We start from the raw sequence: 6,000 nt of genomic DNA, 5'->3' as shown, positions 1-6,000 counted from the left end.
TTATAACTCATTTGCACTTATATGCATCTGGTTGATATGTTGATTGAATTGAAACTTGTGAATGGTTGAGAATTCCTGATGTCGTGACTGAATGTGATACTGTGACTGAATACATTACGGATCGACTGAAAGGCACTTGTGCCTATGTGAATTTGGTAGATTCTCTCTACAACTGTTTGACTGAACTGTTATTGTGACTGTGTGACTGACTTGTGAATTATTGCTACTGTATCTGAATGGCACGCGAGATTGGGTGTGTCTGATTGTCCCATGTGACTGAAAAGTACCCATGGTATGTTGGTTTTGGGCGAATATGCTCAACTGTCATCTGTCGGTAAGTTGCTCTGCATATATCAACCGGTTTTCAATAGTTCTGTAAGTTTGTTCTGCTTCGCATCTGAATCTGAGCTGCTTCCAGGCTTTTTGTTTCCATTTTCCTAGTTAAGTGGTTTGATCTCACATTGAGCTCGAGTAGCTCACCCCTTCTTCTATTTTCCTTTTAGGTACAATTCTAGATTCTTTTGATGGACTCAGTACTCGGAGGTTTCGAACAGTTTCAATAGTATGGAGTATTAGTTTTTAATTTCTGTACGACTTTACTATTTGATAAATTTGTGAACTGTAAGGTTTTTATAATACTGTGGTACAACTTTCGTTAAATGTTTTATTCGTACATTTTAGACTGGAACTTTTCAAACAGAACTTTAAATGGTTAAACGTTTTTTATTTGCATCAGAATAAACGTTTTCAGAAATAAAAATTTGAATGACTTGAATTGTAAAATTTTCACACGATCACTTCGGTGATCAATGTAGCATTCTGAATTTTGTTTAGACTTTTAGGCCGGGTTTGGGATGTTACATTTTAATTTTCCGTTCGTGTTTTATGTCATTGAATGAAAGGTAAAGGTATTGAAGAGAAGTTATATGGTAATGGTAGGGAGGGTTTTTCTTCTTCTTCATCTTCTTCTTCTTAAAGGCTAACCCACAATTTAGCCCTTAAAATTTTATCATTTTGGTATTTAAATAGTGTTCAGAAAGTCACCTAATAATTAAATTTGGGTGTAATTACTTGTAATTACATAACGGTAACATGTTAGGTTAATCATTATAATTGATGGATCCCACCAAATTTAGTGTAATTAAAGCACCTCAATTATACTTTCCAATTCTAAGGGGATAGTGAGAATTGAAGTAATTACACATATAATTACACCCAAACCCATTTAAAAAAATTATTTTATATAAGTTTTGAAATTATATTATAAGCATGACATGTATGAGTGTTTGGGATTATTATGGCAAAAATTTCTTATATTATAAATACTAAAACTTATCATAAAAACAATATGTATTTCATAAAGTTGTAACAAAAATTATATAATTTAAATCCTAAAAATATAAAATTATAGCAAAAAAGTTTATAATAAAATTAATTTACATGTTATAAAAATTTTATAATATATTTATTTATAAAAATTGATGGCCAAGTGTGTATATAACTTATTTATGTGTTCATGTTATATATTATAAAAATAATATATTTATTCATAAAAAATGTTATAGTTTTTTATAATAACTTATTTATGAAAAACTTTTTAAAGTTATGGCAAAAATTATATTATTTATAAAAAGTATTATGAAAGTTTTGGACAATTTATAAGATTTTTTTTATAAAAGTTAAATATTATAAATATTATATTAATTTTTACTTAATTTACTTAATTATAAAAGGATATAACCTAATATAAGTTTTTATAATTAAAACTACAGATTAATTGGACTGTGAACTCAAATATTATAAGTTCAATACGAATTATGCAAATAGAAAAGCTTTTCTTACACCATATCGTGGGGGTATGAGACCATTTGAGAAAATAGTGCCAGACACAAGCACCACGAACAACTCACGAGCTCTTTAATTTGACACACTCAAGGCTTCGAAATATGGTTAAAAAGACATATGTTGTTCTAAAAAATACTTCCCATATTAATAACATAACCTTAGTGTTGCATAAGAAAAATGTGGATCGTATAAGGATGTTGCATATTTCATAACTTCAATTATAGATGAAATTGGGATGATCCATATACTTCGAAAAGTGTGTGAAAGAAGGAGAGATAATCTCATAATGCAAATTCAAATTTGGATGATGATGAGCTCGGTCAATGACTAATAGATGATTATAATGAGCATATATTAAATATTAAAAAATGGAATAACTCAACAAATATGCAATAGAACAAATAGAATAAATTTCATATGATGTTTATTTTTCTTACTATTTTATTAGTAATCATATTAACTTCTACTTTTTAGACTAACATAATACTTATGATGATTTGATTTTAATTTTTAGAAATTATTTTTATCATACTAATCATTTTTATAGTAATCAATATTTTTAAATAAAATTATGTAACTATGTAATTACAATTTCTATTATCAAACATGACATAGGAAATTATAATGTAATTACACTTTGTTAGCCAAACATATTTAAGAATTACAAAAACGTGTAATTAGTAAATTACACTTTCATCAATTATTTTATGTTATCTAAATAGACCTTGAAGATTTTTTTCATCACTTAAGTACCTAAAGTTTCCAAACAATATGCTAATTACTCCAAAGCCCAATTCAGTTAAAAAACTTGACGTGCCGCACTTCTAGTGGGACATATCACTCCATTTTTCAATTAAAAATATTAAAATTCAAAAATATATAAAAATTCAGAAATTATATATATTTTAAAGACACATTATTTAAAAAAAGTGAAATTAAAAAGTAAGAAAATAAAAAATAATTATTTTAAAACACATGAAACATGATATGAAACATGATATATTACTAAATTAAAATAACACTTACAGTATTTTGAGGCTAAAATTATAAAAATATAAAAATATATAATAATGTAATTTTAAAAATAAATCTTATAAAAAATAAAATTAAAGGAAGCAAAATTTCAAAGGAAAAAAAGTACCATAGATATTTATATATCTATATTATTTTTTCTTTTTCTATTTTAAGAATCTTTCCTTCTTTGAATTTTATGCATTTTTAAAAAATAATTTAAATTTTTGGGTCAAATAGTCCATATATGTCAAAAAAATTATTAGCCAAATAGGTCGATTTTTGAAAATTTAAAGAAATAATTAGCTTTTAGAGAGAGAACGTTGGGCGTGTTTTCCCTTTAAGTTATAATTTTTGGCATTTTTAATACAATTGGTTTTTTTTTTTTGTTTGATGGTTAAATGTTAGTAGTTTTGTCATTGAGTCCCAAGTTCAATCCCTCTCCTACTCACATTTGCAATTTTTATTTTATATTGTTTCAAGCTTTTTATTTTATTTTAATTAATAAATACATTGTTTTCAATTTTTGTATTTTAATTCATCTTTTTAATTAATAACTCTTTTACACATAAAATTAAATAATTATTAAAAATATGATTAGTTTTAGTAAATATAATTTTTATATGTGTGATATTTATTTTCAATCCATATTATGATTGTAGTAAATTTTAGTATTATATATTTTTGTATGGATATTTAATATATTTCACATATGAACATAATAATATTTGAAATAACTAATTGAAATATTTCACTTATAAAAATATTTGAAATATCATACACATAATGTAGATAAAAACAATGACTGTAACGCCCCAAAACTAGCCCAGAAGTTTTGCCCGAATTTCAGAGGTCACATTGATCATCGAAGTGATCATTAAAAATTTTAGTTTAACAAATCGAAAAACATTGCAGTATTTAAGTTATGTAAAATTCTCAGTTATAAAATCCTAATATTTCAAAAGAAAATACAGTCCCAATGACACTTACGTGCGTAAAACACAAAATTCCATACCACAATTTTCAAAACAGTTCTTACAATTCAAGGTGTTTAATTATAAACTCAAAAATTATAAAAATATTATTAAAGCCTATTTTTAATCGTGACTGTCCAAGATCTCTGCATACTGAGTCCAACATCAGAATTTGAAAATGTACCTACAAGGGGAATGTAACGCCCCCACGCCCGAGACCGTCGCCAGAGTCGAGCTTGAGGTGTTACTAAACTTAATTTATCACTTAAAGAATTTTAAATCAATTATTCTAACTTTTGCAATAAATTGTCAATCTGCGACACAGTAGCTTAAAAAATTCATATCTCGAGTTGCGAAACTCGAAATTAAGATCCGTAAATTTTTCTTGAAACTAGACTCATATATCTATCTGCTATTTTTTTTCTAGAATTTTTGGTCAGGCCAATTAGTACAGTTTATTAGTTAAAGTATCCCTGCTTGAGGTTCACTACTCGACCCACGTATTACTTAATCGATATCTCCTGTCATGAGTTTCAATGATTATCCTTTTGTTTCTCATAAAACTAGACTCAATATAAAGTACAACTTCTAATTGTTTTTTTACAATTTTTGGTGAATTTTTAAATTCAGAGCAAGGGATTCAGAGACCACTATGACCCTGTTCCACCAAAACTTAAATATCTCATAAAATATAACTTACTTACCTTCTATCCATATGAAAATAGACTCATCAAGCTTTAATTTCATAACTTATTCGTCATTTAATTCCATTTCTACTATTTTTAGTGATTTTTCAAATTCACATCACTGCTGCTGTATGACTTTGTTTTATGGCCAATTTTACCATTCCAAGGATTTTCATGATTTAGTTAAGACATAAAGCATACATGTTATCATATATAAACTTGATTAGCCATTCCAATAGCTAATCATTTACAAACCCTTTTCTTACCAAACCATAACCATATCATATGATCATTTATACAAAGTGAGTATATTGCTATACATGCCACACTCATAATATACAAGCCATTTTACCAATTTAGGTCTTCGGATAGTGTGAACGAGCCTTCGACCTATCCCGATTCTCAAGTCAAACTAAAATGAAGGAAAAAGGAGAGAGTAAGCATAAATGCTTAGTAAGTTCACATGCAAATAACAAGTAACATAATCATGCCATTCAACATAAACTTTATTTGCATAAACAACACCAAGACATTCATGTTACATTTGCATTTAATATCTTACTACAATTTCATCATATTAAGCTCTCAACCCGAGGGTTTAAACACATACCTGTCAAATTTTCTTATTCACCACACTTACCAACATGTCACCTTCGTATTAGGCATTCTCCTTATTCTATTAGAGATCTCCCGTTGAACACATCGGAATATGATTTCGGATACACGGATAATGTGCACATAAGTGCTATACTCATAGCTAAACAAGCTCAATAGCTTTTGAAATCTATGTAGCCAAGCTACCATGTAACCCACCCATAAACAAACTCGGACTCAACTTAACGAGCTCGGGCGTTTGCATCCATAAGTGAACTCGGACTCAACTCAACGAGCTAGGATGCCTAGTTACATCTCACGAACTCGGACTCAACTCAACGAGTTCGGAACTCAACCATCCTAGTGACATGTCACTTGTATCCTAATCTATTCCCAAGGTTCAAACGGGCTTTTTCCTCGATTACACATCTTTGCCGTCTTCCACAGAATGTCGAAACCGATACTCAGTAGCAATTCATATTTATCAAGTAGTAAACATAATTTGCATATTACTCAATAATAACCACAAAGCATAATATTTCATGATAATAGTCATCATATCATATAAATATCATTAAATTACTTAAAATGACAATTATGTTACCACATTTACACATGAATTTACCTCGATACAAAATATTAGCAATCGAGCCTATTCCTCGTATACTTTGTTTTTCCCTCGATCATGACTTGAATCTTGTATCTCTTGATCTATAATATCAAATTAATTTATTTATTTAATACATACATTCATCAAAACAACCCCTAGTACGAACTTTGGCAAAATTACCATTTTGCCCCTAAACTTTCACATATTTGCACTTTTTCCCCAAGGCTTGTAAATTAAACCTCATCCTATTTTCTTATGTTTTATGACATGCTGATTATGC

Source organism: Gossypium arboreum, chromosome 3, assembly GCF_025698485.1.
Source record: "Gossypium arboreum isolate Shixiya-1 chromosome 3, ASM2569848v2, whole genome shotgun sequence".
Classification (NCBI taxonomy): domain Eukaryota; kingdom Viridiplantae; phylum Streptophyta; class Magnoliopsida; order Malvales; family Malvaceae; genus Gossypium; species Gossypium arboreum.
This window is presented reverse-complemented; position numbering follows the sequence as displayed.